The sequence below is a fragment of the Rutilus rutilus genome (assembly GCF_951802725.1).
Source record: "Rutilus rutilus genome assembly, chromosome: 3".
Lineage (NCBI taxonomy): Eukaryota > Metazoa > Chordata > Actinopteri > Cypriniformes > Leuciscidae > Rutilus > Rutilus rutilus.
In genome coordinates, this window is record NC_140211.1 from 23461112 (window position 1) to 23479137 (window position 18026).

An 18026-nucleotide genomic window follows, 5' to 3' on the forward strand; every position below is an offset into this window, starting at 1 on the left:
GGAAGAGCAACAATTACAAACATGAGTACTACATTTGAGTGCACAAAGTAATCATGGAGGATAAGCAATTCTGAATAAACGAGTTTTAAGTTTGACTTTAAATTGAGATATCGATCCTGAATAGCGGATGTTGACTGGGAGAGAATTCCAAAGGTGAGGAGAAGCACGGCGGAGGCTAGGCGAGCAGAAGGTGTATGGAGGACACCCAATGAAGAGGAACGGAGAGTTCTGTAAGAGATCTGAAAGGTAAGGTGGAGCGAGGTTGTGAAGAGATTTGTAAGTGGAGGAGAATTTTAAATTCAATCCGGAATTTAATAGGAAGCCAATTGTCACACTCCCAGATAGAAGCAGAGAAGGATATAAACAATCAACAGTTTATTCATAGAAATGGTAGGCAGTTCAATCAGTTTGCGTGAATGGGACTTATCCTGGTGGTGATGGTGGAAGGGATCCAGGCTGGTGCTGGTTGAAGATGAAGGAAGACGAACAGCAGACTGGACAGAGACAGGAACAGACGAACAGCAGACTGGACAGAGACAGGAACAGACGAGGATCCAGATAACAGGACAGATAAAAGCAGGACACTCCGATGGACAATACTAGAAGGGCAGGTAGTTCAACGCACTGTGAGTATCAACAGGTCTGTGAACCAAGACGAGACCACACGATGAGGGAACAGAAGGTGAGTGTATTTAACAAGTGGGGATGATTAAAACTCGGGGGAGAGTGAACCAGTGGGTGGAGCGTGATGATTAGGTGATTGAGGGAGTGACGTGTGGTTGAGTCTGTGGCACCAATGAAGCTCTTGAAGTGATGGGTTAATAATTATGTTGAATAGATGGAGTCCAGGTTATGATACGAGCTGCAGAAATCTGAATCAGCTGGAGTTTATGAAGAGATTTGTGTGATAAACCAGATAAAAGAATATTACAATAATCAATGCGAGAAGTGACAAGCGAATGAACAAGAACAGCAGAACTACGCGGAGTGAGAAATGGACGGAGGCGAGCAATATTGTGGAGATGAAAATAACAAGATCTGGTTCAGTTATTAATGTGAGCTTCAAATGAAAGGGTGCTGTCAAAGATGACCCCCAAGTTCCTAACCTGGCGGGAAGGAAAAACGGAAGAACCGTCAATGGATAAAGAAAAACTGCAGGACCTAGAGAGAATAGAATTAGTGCCAATAAGGAGTACTTCAGTCTTACTGCCATTAAGTTTGAGAAAGTTTGCAGAAAACCAGGCATTTATTCCGTGAAGGCAGTTGGTAAGACAGGCAGGGGGGAGAATGGAATCAGGGTTTGCAGATACATAAAGCTGTTTATCATCAGTGTAACAGTGGAATTTAATACCGAATTTGGAAAAGATATTACCAAGTGGGAGAAGGTAATAGCTACCACCGCAGCTACCAGAAGAAGGTTGGGAATTACTTTTTTTTTTTGGACAAACTGTGTACGGTTTGAAATGTATGAAGTGAACCAGGCATAAGGGATACCAGTGATACCAATATCAGATAAACGGTTCAACAGAATATTGTGTGAAATTGTGTCAAAAGCTGCACTCAAATCAAGTAAAACAAGAATAGATAAGGACCCGCCACCAGCAGCCATTAACCGATCATTAGTTACTCTCACTAAGGCGGTTTCTGTACTATGCTTAGAACGAAACCCTGACTGAAAACACTCAGACAAGTTATTATTGCTAAGGTGCGCATGAACCTGTGCTGCCACTGCTTTTTCAAGAATTTTCTAAATAAAAGTACGATTTGAGATGGGACGGAAATGATCTAGATTGTTAGGGTCTGCACCAGGTTTCTTAAGAACTGGGGTAATAACAGCTATTTTAAAAGATGATGGAACAATGCCGGAGCTAAGAGAAGTGTGAATAATACGAGTTATAAGAGAGGAAAGAGAAGGAAAACAGGGCTTTACCAAATGAGTTGGTATAGGATCAAGTAGACATGAGGAAACGTAATTCTAGTAATGTAGTTTATAATAGTATAATAAATGTTGTTTATAATATAGTTTCTAGTAATAAGAAATGTTTCTTGAGCACCAAATTAGCATATTAGACTGATTTCTGAAGGATCATGACACATAAGACTGAAGAAATTATGCTAAAAATTCAGCTTTCCCATCACAGGAAAATTATATTTTACATATACATATACAGTACATACATATACATATATATATTAAAAAAAATTCTTCTTCTCTCTCACTGAATCAGATGAAGTCAGATAGTATACTAACACACTATTCAGTATTAAACTTTGAGTGTAAGATTATGTGTGCCTCTATTTCTCATGCTGCATATCACAATATAAATCTGAACTATTTTCTACCACACAGGAAAACAAATGCTAAAAAAAAAAAAAACCTGTCAAAGAGCGCAAAAATAGGGCACACTCCCTCCCACATAATGTCATACACAAAAAAAAAAAACTTTTATGGTCACTATCACCTCATTCTGCAGTTCCAAGAGAACCTTTTTTTTTAATCAGTGTTTTTCCTTTGAGGGAGGATGAGGTATACCAGTAGCTGACAGACCTTTAACTATACTACAGATCGAGGAAAGGCTTTAACAGTCAAAAGCACTATTGTGGGCTGATTTTGTACACATACACACGTCATGCTCGCACCACAGCGCTGCCTTCACCTCCCTAAAAACCTAACACTCCACATACACTTCTCTTTTTCCGTGTGCCATGCCAGCTAATGTGTGGTTGTGACCCATCTTCCTCCCCTTTCCTTTTTTTTTTCTCTTTGTTGTTTTCGGTCTTTTGTTTTTCTCTCAGTTCATCGCGTGTGAACTTTGCTTGTGCTGTTGTGGGTTTAACTGCCCCTGAGATGAAATATGTGAGAGAGCGCGTTCACCAAACCTCAGATGATGATAAGATGTGTAAAAGCGTGAGAGACAGTGTTTATATGTGGTGAATGCATGTGTGGTATCTTACATCTCATGGACTAGTATGGGTAGAACAGAACTAACAACCAAACAAAGAAAAAGCAAAAAGTGCCATTTAGGGTGTAGAATGTGTATTTTTAGCTTCCATACTCTTCTGACAGCCCTCGATACATTCACACACATCAAATGCAATGACACTGGTGGAAATGTGTGCAAAATGCAATTTGTCACCTACACCTACACATAGAGAGGTGCACAGCTCCTGGAACCCACACTGTAATTCTGAAAGAGAGACAAAAAGTAGAAAGAAGCACTACATTAACAGCATTCCAAAGAAAAATTAAAGATGCAGAAATATAATCTTAAACTGATAATGCGCAATGATAGAAAATACTCTCAGTTACCATGACAACAGCAGCAGATCATTTTGTGCGGACAAGTCAAAGGCAACAAAGAGAGCGAGAAAGACATGAAAAGGAAAAGAGAACTGATAACAATTTCAACATCACATGCAGTAGCAGCTTGAGAACATCAATAATTCAAGCAGCTGGTGTGACAGAGTGAAAAGAAAACTAACTGCATAATCACACCAAACCGACACAGTTTACACATCAAGTTGCTAACACTCCAAAATCAGCCACTGAGCATGTTTGTGTGTGTTGAGTTCAAAATAAAAGAAGTTTTAGGTTAGGAGTTATGGGAGATTTAGGTTATGAGTTATGAGTAGTGCGGTAAAGTGTGAGTCTGAGTGTTGCAAAAGCACACAACAGAGGGAAAAAAAGCTTACAGAGGAGACAGCATGTGGTTTCTGGTCTGTGAGGTTTCACAAGAGCAAACGTCTCTCTTGCTCACTCAGCACTAATAGATCTTTGCACTAAACCGCAGCTGAACCCGTGAGATAACCTTCACACAAACACACTTGCACACACTCTGGAGTAGAAAAACAACCTTAAAAAAAAAAACTTACGGCTGTACCATATGGCACATGACAAGATGATCATTTGTGAGAAAGCGAAGAAAGATGAGACGAGCAAGTGAGAACTCATGTTTTTGTTACTTTGACCAAGATAGCTGTGCGAGAAGTGAGTGAGTGCGTGCGTGCGCATTTGTGGTGAAAGTACGACTCTTTCGTAAGAGGAACTGGTTTTGGTAGCCTCATTATTTCTGCCGACGCGATGATTCTCACAACCGCATCTTCTTTCCTTAAGAACAACGACGGCACTGACACAACCAGGTTCAGACAATAAAAAGCACAGTAGAATAGTTTCAGAGATGCTGTGATGATGTCATTTTGAGTTTTAAAAAAGCACAGAATATGATTCTATATCAGATGCTAATCCATCTGAAGATGATAGAATCGGTGGACAGGTCTACATGAACAGTCATTTTTTATTGGCAGAATAAGTCAGATGATGCTAAAAATAAGATCAAATGTTGAAGTCAGTTCAGAAATCACACACTCACAAAGACTTTAATAACATACAGTATATTACCATTAATACTGTCAGTGCCGGTCCTCCCTATACGCAAACTGCGCACAGTGTGTAGGGCCCCCGAAGCACCAGAATGATTTCAAAGATCATTACTATGCACATATTTTTGTATAACATGCAAATTATAAATGCGGATTTAAGTCATGTGGACATTTTTTTTTTCTGATATTTAATGATTTATATTTATTTAATAACTGTTTTGACCTCAGACATCATGCAGTACGGCAGATAATGATATGTGTCTTGACATATGGCTTCCAAACAAAGCTATTTGTCCCCAGCAGAAAAAAACAAAGAAAATGTGCCAAAACCGAGGTATGTATTTTTGCAACATATTTCAATTCTTATTTAGTCTTGACAAACCAATAAACTCGTAAAAATGATAATAATAATAATAATAATAATAATAATAATAATAATAATAATGCATTTCTGATCTCCGGGTTCAATATTAGTCAACTGTGTTTCATTAGAAATGCCCCATGACAAAATATATTTTTCATTACGTGTCAGTATACATCAATAATAAAAACGTTCTGGTGTGTGGTATTGCATTAGAAATAAACAAATTCCTGTTCAGTCATGTCAAGGGCTTTAAAAACAATGCCTATCTAAAGTTAGTACATTTATTGATGTATTTTCATGATTAGTAATGCTTTCTTGGGTAAGCTTTGTTCATCTTGCTTTAGTTTCATTAGTGAATCACGCATTTGGAAAATCATTTCAGCTGTCTTATAGATGGTGTCACAGCGATCATTTCATAGAGCATTTATTTAACTTTCAAAGAAAATTTGTTGCACCTTGCATACGGAATACCATTGCCATTAATACCAATGTTTATTGAAATTCAACTCACTGTATGTTGTTTGTTTGTCATTTCAACAGGGGCCCCTTCACAAAGTTTTGCTGAGGGCCCCCAGAAGTGTAGGACAGGCACTGAATACTGTCATTCAAGGACATTTTTAGAGAGATCTCCAGTCAGGATGCCAATTTATAGACCAACCTGGAAGGCTAATTCACCATGGGTTCCCTTGGGAATTTCCTATGAGATTTTAGAAAGACGGCTATGGATTTATGAGTAAAATTAAGTCTGTGGTTAATATTACTAGATGAGACTTTCACGTTTTGTTCTACAACAAAAAATTACACAGTCAAATCTCAAGAATTGTGTTTGTGTCCTCTATATAAGGACAGCAGTTGTAAGATTTATTAAGCACGCAAACTCTACTTGCGGTACTTGCAGCCTTATATAGCATTACTTTTTCTCATCAACCATAAAACTTGATTAACCACCTAGAAATTAACGGTTACATAAAATAACCAACGCTATCTCACGACCAATTCGTACGAATTCGTACGAATGATAAAAAGTTGGCTAATTCGTACTAATTCGTACGACCTCACTCGTACGAATTTGTACGATTTGTCTAAACCCACGTGATGGGTAGGTTTAGGGGCGGGGTCAGGGGTAGGTCATTCGTATGAATTCATACGAATTGGCCAATTCGTAAAATATGTACGATTTTGCACAAATCGTACTAATTCGTACGAGTCAGGTCGTATGAATTCGTACGAATAAGCCACCTCGTAGAATTTGTACGTTTTCCCGTGAGATCGGGCTCAAAATGACATATAATATCAAGGTAAAAAGGACAGCTGAGATAACTTGATCACCAGTGGATTGTGAAAAAGATCTAATCAATACATTTGTGAATGTAACAATTTCCTAATCTAGTCTGATGAATTTGACAACACCCTCAATAAATCTTCCTGAGAATGTTTAAACAGTTCAGACACAAAACTTAAAAACTGTACTGCTTTTCCATACCATGATGAAATAAAGTGATGGAAAATGATGTGCTGGTTTATGTGCAGCGTCGGGTTAGAAAGCGATGGTAGTCAGTTGTGGTCGCATAGTTATAAAACATCTGTTAGCCGCCACTGCTATGCTAAATTCTTCTATTTTTTTTTAGATAAATAAATAAATAAATAAATATAATTATGACCTGTCATCTGACTGTGCACCTAAAACCAACTACCATGTCAAAGAACTGCCAACATGAGTTACTGAAAGCAAATTCTTTTCAAATATCCAACATATTAATTAATAATTAACTGCATGGTATGATGTGTTTAACAACGACTTACTGGGTTATAAAATGTATTTGTATTTGTATTGTGGAAATGTATTAAAGTATTTGAGACAATGAATGTATTGTGTACACACTCCATTTTGCAAAATACAATTATACTACATTAATAGACCTGATGAGGTGACCGGTGGCCATTGTGCTTTTTTCCACATGGGCTCAAATTCATTGTGGTTGGATATAATGGAGATGTAAACCGTTTAATGCAATTTGCTGTCAAATGCTGTAGAAAAATGTCTTACATTTGTTTTTTATATAATTGCTAAGGGTGAAACAAGCTTGCACATTTACCATCATTAATGAATATTGCTAAAATCACATTCATAATGATAATCATATAACTATATGACCTAATCCATTTATCTACACTTTTTTCTGACACTTTAATATAACGTTGTCTCTTAACTTCAATGAAGATGTTTATTTCATGTTCGCTCTTGTCTGCCTCCGTGTTTTACAAATGAGCACTGACTTGCAGAGCTGATGTAAAAGCATGAAAGAGAACGTTACAATACAGACAAGAAGAGAGAAAGAGTACGAGAGAAAGATTGAAAGAAGCCTGCAACTGCGCCATGATGAAATTTGTTGTAGACTAACAGCAAGGGGGTCCAATTTCCATTGTGGAGTTAGTGGAGGATGAATCAGGGAGTGTAGCCCAGAGTGGTTGTCTTTCCCTAGGGTTGACATCCACACCTGCAGGGGCCTCAGCTGTGAGCTCCATCCTGCTGCTGTAGCCTAATCTCTTTAATCCAGAATTATCCCAGCAGCCATCCACTCACTCCATGCACACTTAATCCTCCCTAATCCCACCAACTCCACACTCACTCAGCCAGCTGCAGACACACCGCTATCCTTATCACTAGAAGGGAATGTGTGTATGTGTGTCAACAGCTACTGTGATGCCTTGTATTATCAAATAGTACATGTATGCTTCTCAAAAATACAGTGTTGTGGATATGATTGAGTGATGGGATTTCAGATCAATTCAACACCTTTCTAAATAATTATCTGATTATTATCTGATGCATTAGCATCTATCTTTATCTGATATGTATTAGTATATATGCCAGTAGGTGGCGACAAGTGACTGTCCTTATGAGTGAATCACTGAATCGAGTCAATAGAGAGGTTTGACAGGGCGGGCAGCTGGAACGAGAGCGCACTATACACTCCCGTTTAAAAAAATTAATTCCAGTTTTACGATTTATTTTTGTTTTTAAATTAAATTCAAATGGATTAAACAAATATAAGTTTGAATCGATGTTTTGTTATATAAAATCATTTTGGTGATCATATATTATTTTCAGACATGCGCAGACCTAGCCTAGTTACTAAGTAGGCTACTGACGCAAAATAGTTAACGAACACTTATAAGCGTGCGCTTTGGCAGAATTTCAATAGTATCAGTAGCCATTATTTTTTGTACATTTAGGGATCAAAATGGACAAATTTGTTATTAGAGGAGAAAAACGAAATGAAGAAGGAACATCAATGAGGGAACATGCAAACAAGAAGAGTCGTAACAATTTCAAAAGACGTGAATTCGATGTGTTTGTTTGATGTACTTTTTAAAACGATAAAAATAACCACGGCTGGAATGTGGCCAACTCGGCCGCGCTGGCGGATGCTGTGCGAGGGATTGCTATGTGACAGAATCAGATCTCTCGGATCCTTCTTTCCCGACCCGGCCAGCTGTTTAGGCTGTGTTTGCATCAGCCCAGCCCCACAAGCACTGGGCCTCGGCACTGTTGCTGAGGCCGGCCTCTTGGCTGGTGGAAGTCGAGAAGATGGCACTGGTCTGCTAAATTTCCTCAGCATTGAACCCCTCAGAGATTCCGCCTGTTTTTTAGAGTCCTCAAACCGCGCCTGAAATGCGTCAAGACCCTCACCAAACAAGCCGGATGGGGAGATCAGTGCGCTGTGGAAAGCATTTAGATCTCGCTTGGGCAGGTTGCCAGGGTCAACCGAAGATGGCGGTGATCCACCACAGTACTGGCCATCGTATGACCCAATGACACTAATGCGCAAATAGCCTGGTACCTCTACAGCAAGGACATAGTGCTCAATGCTCTAGCAGGCCTGATCGCTATAAATCCTGCCGAGCTGTTTGTACGAGAACCGGCATGGAACCGCTGGAAGAGTGGGGGTACCTGCAATGCACCAGATGCGGGGGAGTGGGGATGGGGTGGTGAAATGGTCCTCAGCCTAGTTATTTGTACAAGAACTGGTACGGCTCCGTTTGAAGATTTGGGGTACCTGCAATGCACTGGCCTAGCTTTTTGTACAAGAACTGGCATGGACCTGTTGGAAGATTGGGGGACCTACAATACGGGGGGGGGGGGAGGGGGGTTTCGGCCTAGAAGCTGTCAACTCCGCTATGCAATCCGGATAAAGCGGCAGGCGTGTTCTGACGATGGTTTGCACTGGAGATGGTTTACACATCCCTTCCACCCGCCATCTCAGAGGAAGAGGGGGAAGCCAAGATTCGCCCCACTTGAGAAATGTCGTCAGAGAATTCCTCGCCCCCATCAAGCGAGACAGAGTCATCCTCACGACACTCGAAGTCCTGATCAAACTCAGGTGCAGTCATAGGAACATTGTCGTGATCACTCAGACTCTCCTTGGCTTCCATACGACCGCCCCAGTGCGGAATGACGGAGCTGCTGCTGCCTTGTCCTTTCTCTTATTTCTTGTCACTATCTGAGTTCTCTATAGGGGGCAAGCAAGATTGGTTAAAAGAGAAGGTGAGAGACAGATCAGTGCCAATTTGTGTCATATATAAACAGGATGGAACAAGAAGATCTTCACCTTTCTTATTCTCACTGTATCTATTTCTTTCTGCTGGGATGACAGCTCATTACAATTGTACTTTTTGAATCAGCTGAGGGGAGTGTGACAAATCTGCACTTTGTGCACTGAACTCACTGCAAAACTAGAAATCAAAAGTTTTTCTCCTTCTCACTGTCACCCTTTATCTTCTTCCTTTACCTTAGAAAAAACATTGAAATACAGTAATGAAGTACTGCTTAGGAAATCCCAAGTTGGTTGCTCTATTGTGAATGTGATAAAAGCTCAATTACACTCTTAAAAAATAACCCTAAGTGTCATTTTACTGCAGGGCAAGCAACAACTTGTTTCATCCACTATTGTTGTTTTGTCATTGAAATTATATCCTCTGTACCCCTGCTGTTTATTGTCATTATCATTATCACATCTCGGTTGATGAGAAAAACCACTCTTGGTAATTAGGTGATTAATTACTAAAGTGACCCAGTGTGTACTGGAGTACGGCAGATGTATAATGAGACACGTACTGTTTATTCATACCAGCGATGACAGGCGTTAGTGTCCTCTAATGGTCCATTTTGTAAAAGAGCTGCTTTCAATCGAAAGCCTGCTGCTGAGTTTATCAGACTACTTTCTCAACGAACATTGTTCATGTTGGAAAGACACTATTTAAATGCGTGTAGAAATGCGTGTGGCAGAATGGGTGTTAGTCTCGCTGTACTATTAGTTGGTTAGGGTTTATTGAGTGAGCCCATCATGGCTAGAGGCAGAGGCAGAGGCCATAGACCTGACTTGTTGAGAATCGCGTCACAGAGTTAATGCCTCTTCCGGTCTCGCATACAAGCTTCTTTGTTTGCTTCCTATGGTGTGTGGGAGAGTATCTGTACTGTTTTCCACGGTCAACGTGTTCGCAGCCCATTCACATGTAGGAACGCAGTTCTTTGTGGCGTTTATATGGCACTATGGTTAAAAGAAGATTGTTGCCCCGCTCTTTTAGTGTGTGTGTGTGTTGTAAGTTTCCAAGGAAGGTGTTGTTTTCTTTGTTTGTTTGCTTGCTAAATGTTTTCTTTTTTTCGGTTTTCTTTTAATGTTAATGGGTTTGTTTTTGATGCTGTGTTATGCCAAGTTGTTTACGTGATTCATTTTGTGTATCTTGGTTGATGTCTTGACATCTTTAAGGGTTATTTTGTGCATTTGTGGTTGTTAATATTTATGCAGTATTTTCTTTTGCAATTTGTGTATTTAATGATTTCTGTGTATGTATGTTTTGTTAGGAGCTAAGAGTCTAGGAGCAAGGGGAGTTTTCCTTTTGTGATATGTGGTGTATGTGTACAGGTGTGTGAAGGGTTGTGTAGTGATTTGGTTATTTCTTTTTTGGGGGTTGTTTTATACTCATGTGAGTGTTGCTAGTGTCCTTCGAGTCTCCCCCTGCTGGCAACCCTCAGCCCCATCTTTTGATTTATTTATGAAATGTATAATTGACTTTTGTTTCTAATGAAATCTGTACTAGTCAGCACTTTAGTAATCTTTAAATGTATTGCACTTTTTTTCTTGTTCTGTCTTTGTTTGAAATGGGTGTTTTGAACAATTTTTACTAATTTAATAAAAGTGATTTATTTGTTCATCCACATCTCTTATTCTGTGAAGGGAAAGATCTGTTCAGCCTATTTATTGGGTTTGTTGATGAGCTGGTATTCCTGGGTTGGGAGCTCCCAGGTGGCATAGTCATTATACTGTGGTTCTTCAGTAATTCCACTTCTTGCTACATTAGCATATTTTGAAATAGTTCATTTAAAAGTATAAAAAGTAAAAAAAAAAAAAAAAAAAAAAAATGCAGCTGACAATCTTTGCCCGTTTCATGCTCTGTTGTACATAGTACTAAATAGCTTTGTGTCATTTTTTCTTTTCAACCTGATTGTGATGTTCTGCAGTCATGATCCTAAAGTTCTCTGAGATGTTACACAGCAAGAATCAATACCACCAAATGCTGAGGGGGTTTATCTTTCCCTTGTTCCTCTCCTGGTTAAATGAAATGTCAATATGTGCTTTAAGAAAGAAAAAAAAGACCCTCACTGTTAAAAGTAGCTGTCATTTAAACGGGATAGTTCATCTAAAAGTGAAAATTGTGTTATTTACTTATTTAATAGTATGACTTACTTTCTTCTGTGGAACACAACAATATATATTTTGGAAAAAAAGAAAAAAGTCTCAATGTTGTTTTGGACCCCATAAACTCTTCAAAATATTTTTCCTCTCTGAAAATGCCTGAATACAAATTTCAATATAATGTTAATATTGTTACTAGATGTCAGCTGAACCACCTGTGAGAGACTGGTTATCTTCGCTCCCGCCCTGCTGCTCACTTTCCACGAGAGTGTATCAGAACGAAGGACTCAGTTCACATGCTTCTCACCTACCACCGCAGCACAATCTGCTGCGCTATAAATGATCCGAGGACTATCAACATATAGTGTGAGTCACACTCTACTATTTTCAGATAACTTTTTCAGTGGCAACAGATCAACACTGATAGTGCTCTTTAACGCTTCTGAGTGAAAAGCGATTAAGATCTGGCCTGATTGACACAGTGGAGTGGGACTCTCATCAAGCTGTTTTTGTTAGTTGTGTAGGCACACATCTTCTGGCTGCGTGTTGATACAGGAAATTAGAGGCAGAAGTTCCTGTGAGAGGTGAACAAACACATGTTCCTGCCATTCAAATGTGTTAACCCAAATGTAAGTTCCAGTAAACTAATATTTGGTGCAAACATCAGTGTGTAGGCAGAGAATTGAGGGCAGAATCACCTGAACTCTCTGTTACCTTGAATCTGTCACTGTCATGCCACAAATCTAAATAGATGCATTCATAATTTAAACAGGAATTTTATGCATAAACATAAAAAGTTACCAAGTCATTTATGGCCTCCCCAGAGCCTCATCTGTTAGCATAATAAAGAAATTATATATTTATAACTGGATTTTCTGGTGCTATTTTTCTGAAACCATTCAAGCTGTCTAATTTACCTTAAGCTGAAAAAAATGGGCAGACTTTATCCTACTTCACTGTGTAGGTGCATGACAAAACTACACAAACAGGCAGACAGCTGTCTATCCATCCATCCATATCCATTCGTCTGTCCATCCATCCATATCCATTCGTCTGTCCATCCATCCATCCATCCATATCCATTCGTCTGTCCATCCATCCATCCATCCATATCCATTCGTCTGTCCATCCATCCATCCGTCCATCCATCCATCCATCCATCCGTCTGTCCATCCATCCATCCATATCCATTCGTCTGTCCATCCATCCATCCATCCATCCATCCATATCCATTCGTCTGTCCATCCATCCATCCATCCATCCATATCCATTCGTCTGTCCATCCATCCATCCATATCCATTCGTCTGTCCATCCATCCATCCATCCATCCATCCATCCATCCATCCATCCATCCATATCCATTGGTCTGTCCATCCATCCATCCATCCATCTGTCTGTCCGTCCATCCATCCATCCATCCATCCATCCATCCATATCCATATCCATATCCATTCGTCTGTCCATCCATCCATCCATCCATCCATCCATATCCATTCGTCTGTCCATCCATCCATCCGTCCATCCATCCATCCATCCATCCGTCTGTCCATCCATCCATCCATATCCATTCGTCTGTCCATCCATCCATCCATCCATCCATCCATATCCATTCGTCTGTCCATCCATCCATCCATCCATCCATATCCATTCGTCTGTCCATCCATCCATCCATATCCATTCGTCTGTCCATCCATCCATCCATCCATCCATCCATCCATCCATCCATATCCATTGGTCTGTCCATCCATCCATCCATCCATCTGTCTGTCCGTCCATCCATCCATCCATCCATCCATCCATCCATATCCATATCCATATCCATTCGTCTGTCCATCCATCCATCCATCCATCCATCCATACATATCCATTCGTCTGTCCATCCATATCCATTCGTCTGTCTGTCCATCCATCCATCCATCCATCCATATCCATTCGTCTGTCCATCCATCCATCCATCTCCATATCCATTCGTCTGTCCATCCATCCATCCATCTCAAAATTCAATATTTTTTGGCTGGTGCACATCTAAAGGGAACATTTTTGAGAAACAGTAAAGTGTGACAGTTCTCCCACAGTGCTTTGTGTAGAAAAAGTCTAAACTTCCAAAAGCCATTTATCTTTATTACTTTGATATGGGTCAAATACCTCAGTTCCAGTATGCCTCACAATCGGTTTTAAAGCATTTTACTTGAATTTGACAAGATGAGTTTGACATCAGAAGGCATTAGACACAAGCCTGGAAGCCGGCCTAGAAGAAAGTTTTGCATAGCTCTGGTTTTTGCTCTTGTCCCTGACCAACCCCTAGTTCACTCATCACAGAAATCAGAAATTAGAACTGACTATCACCAACCTGAATGATGGAATGAAACAAACAGAGTTGCAAGATGTTGTTTTGAATGATAAGTACATGATGTTCCATCTGACTCTAAGAGGCACTCCAAACACTGATCTGAGGTCAGTCTTATAGTCCGTCCTGCTTTCTTGGATTAGCTCTTCATCTGATCCTGTTACAGCACTTAGACACACATCCTCCCCAGAGCCAGAAACAGAAGTGTGGATGGATAACTCTGCGTTTCAGCCAAATTGATCTATAATTACAGAAGAGTACAAATGCCAGACATAACTGATCTCCCCAAATAATGCAAGCATCCGTTTTGTATTTGTATGGCAGATCTGTCCATTGATGTGCTACTTTCATTTTCAGCAGCCAGATGTTAATGATTAAAGTGAAATAAGACACGTAACATTAAATTAGGCAAACACTGCAACCAAACTGTGGTAAACAAGAGAGGACTCATTGAGTTTTATGAGTGGTTATAATGTTTATGCAATTTAGCAATGCTGTGCTCCGTGTCACGTTAGTGTAAGAGTTATTCATTAAAGGCGACAGCCTGTTTTATGTTTCACAAAGCATCAGCACTCTTAAAAAGGTCATGTTGCAAGGTTTTAAGGTGCTTCACAAATGAATAACTTTTATGGGACTCGGCTGAAAGGGCCAGGATATGAATGTGTTGTGCACACAGCACATTAGTAGAGATACAAAGTGAGTTTTATTAAGGGGGTGATTTTGCTGCTCCCTAATGAGAGGTAATAAGAATTACAACAACCTTTCTGAACATTAGCTCAAAGGGCAATAAGCTCATTTGGCAAGACCATCACACACATCAGTCAAATGAATATAAAAAGAGTCTTGCCTAAATGTAATTCGGTCTTTATAAACCCAACTATAATGGACTTCAGCTAGGGAAATTCTTTCCTTTTGTTTGGTCATAGTAATGTGAAGTTATATTTTACACTAGGTCTTATACACTTAAGTGAAATAAAATGCCTGAACCTTGTGTAAGCTGGCTTATAACTCAAAATATGTTTAATGCATTGCCTTAGTTTAGCTTTGGCAATATATTGCTCCCAAAAGTAGTATGCTCTAGGGCCATATGGAGCCTTTGGTACAGTGACAATTTTTATTTTTCAAATGTCAAGGGCACTTTAACAAGCTTGCTATCTGTCTATTGCTGAAGAAATATTTTTGAATAACAACTTGGCATCCTTCCAAACCGAACTAGAACACATATGTCCTCTGATCCCATGAGGTGTGTGAAACTGGAAGAGTTACAGTGATGTAAGAGAGGAGGAGATCTGTCCCTCCAGACACAACGAACAGCCTGACATTCAGTTTTCTGAAGAAATAAATCTTTCTGAAGAAATACATGTAGTAGCAGCTAACAAACTACACAAAAATAAAAGCATAAGACTGTTTTAACTGAACTCAATAAGGCAGATTCTGATGCTGCTGTGAATTAATTTAACACGCCATTTACACTGCAGATAAAAAAAAAAGCACTTCCTATATAAAATATGTTGTTTTTTAAGCTGTTTCAAATATGTAGAGGCAGCACTTGCGCTCTCCATCCACACAGACTTGAATAAGCTGTAAAACTCTGACTGCAGGCCACTCTCTTAATTGGTCCGCCTATTATGTTTTTGAACAAGCCCTTGAAGATTTGTTGAAGTTAATATTTTATAGCCAACATTCTGCAAACTCCATCCAACTCTTGAATTAATGAGTTGAGACAAGAAACCAAAGACTTGCCAACAGCAGCTACTGGCTAAAAAGCATTAAAGAAAGCTACATCAGCAAGATACTGCCAATTTAGAAATGGAGGAGGTGAGATGAGAGACTGTGTGCGCACAGGCAAGAGAGAGAAAGAAAAGTGTCAAGAGAAGAAGTGTTTTTTATTCCACTTATTAGAATGTTAGTGGGCATTTAAATGTGGTCAATAAGGTCGCAATGCTCACTGTTACAGATAAAACAGCTAGAAACCTTTCATCAGCTTTGCAGTTTAGCTGACTCTTTTATCTAAAGGGACTTACAGCATATACTTGTATATATGAACAGCCCCTGTAGAGCAAACTAGAGCTAAGTGCCTTGCACAAATGCATAGTGTTGATGTAGCACCCCTTACAGGGTTCACACCTGTCCTGGACCTTTCAGTCAACTCAGGTCTTTACAACTTGGCTACACAGCTCCTCCACAAACTCAAAGGCCTAAAATCAAGCAAATACACAAATAGGTTTATCAAATGGAAAAATTCATAAACCGAATATGCATACTGCAACAGGAAGCTCGAGCTCCAGACTGCCTTGAACATGCTCAGGACTTTTCACGTTTGCAGTAAAAATGTTGTAAATAATTTTTAGTTTCTTGCACAGACCTATTCATTTCATAAGACTACAATGTATCATCAGGAGCCATGTGTATTGATTTTGTTTTTGCCTGTATGTTTTTTTACTCTAGCCCTTTTTGTAATAATAGTGTACCAATACAAATGCCTCTATGTATTGGTACACTACGCAGTGTATGCTGTTGCTAAATTGCTCCCAAACGTAAGATTGTTCATTGTTGCCTATCATAATACTAGAATAAGTACACCTCCGTTCTAAAATACTTACAGTATAAATAATTTGTTAATATTCCTGGTTGTTATCCCTTTATTCCCTTAACTTTACATATTGTTCCCTTAACTACACGCACATACTTTATATATTACACTATAATTACCGAAAAGTACGCTGTAAATTTGTTTTACTTACATAGTAGTTTCTGGGATGTATTCTAAAGTGTTACGTGTTTTTTTTAAAGTTTCTGATGCTTTCCAAGGCTGCATTTATTAGATGAAAAACACAGTAAAATAGTAATATTGTGAAATGTTATTAAAATTTAAAGTAAAAATGTAATTTATTCCTGTGATGACAAAGCTGAATTTTAGCAGCCACGTACATGCATGCCTGCATACATACATACAAAAACACACTATATATACACATACACCAGTAAACCTATTAAATTACACTGCAGTTCAAACAGCTTTACCGAACCACACTGATCTTTCTATTAAGGGAAAGCTCACACTACAGCAATCATCCAAGCTGTCATTCCAAAGGTGCTGTGTATTTCCCTGTGAGACAATCCAAGTGCTCACACTTAGTCCACATTGCTGTAATTCAACTTAATATATTTTAATGGTTGATGGCATTTGCTTGGAGAGCAGCATCAACAAGTGTGTAATTATCTCCATAATTAAGCTGCCAAAACACACGTACTGCCAGAGCACCTCTGAAACAGTGAGTGCTCTGTTCATTAGCATCTCTGTAAGCTTATTAATCATCTAACAGGCAATTAGCAAGCCGTTACCATTCATGCCTGCTGTGTAAATATATTCCTGGGTTAATTTTTCCCTCTGATAATATAGAAAACATTATGAAAATGAGCTCTGTGACCATATAAATGATCTGTGTTGGTAAAGGCAGAACAATGGTACTGCAAAGATGAGCATAAATACATTTGTTATATAAAAAAAGGATCAACCGTAGGGGGAACAATTAACCTGACAGTCGTTGGCTCACCTCTGAGGCCCTTTATGGGCTGTAGTTATGGCCTCCACCAGGCTTCTGTTGGACAGATCACACAGCTTTATCCTTGCAGGAAGCTACAGATGATATACAATCCTAGAGTTACTTACTACTTCAAGCCAACCTGCACCTTTGGCACTAAAAATGAATGAACAAATAAAAACACTCAAACAACAAGGCATAATGAGCCACAACACAGGGCAGCAAAGCTAACACTCCATTAGTAAATTAAAGCGCTGCGCCGAGCTACCCTTCGAGTCACATCTTAGTCCTCATGGAGGATGGGAAATGGAGTGTAAATGGGATTTTCCTCTAGATTCAAACCAAATTTGAGCGAGACCCACAAATAACACATACATCATAAATTTCATGCAGGCTCAGCCAGAAGCCCAGGTCCCTTCGGCCTGTGTTGTTAATGTGATGTAGTCTCTGAGAGGACATTACGTCAAGCGTTTCAGCGGTCTGTGGTTCAGGGCTCTGGGACAAACCAAGCTGGTGAAGTTGTGGGGAGATGATGTTCCGTGAAGACCAGTAAATTGCTTGTATTTTTATGCCATCATGGTGTTATCATATTTGAAGAAGTAAGCAGCAGGGTAGTTTTTCATCTACATGACAGTAAAAACACATGAACTCTTCAGTTTTTAATGAAAAAAACATTTAACACACTGCGGAG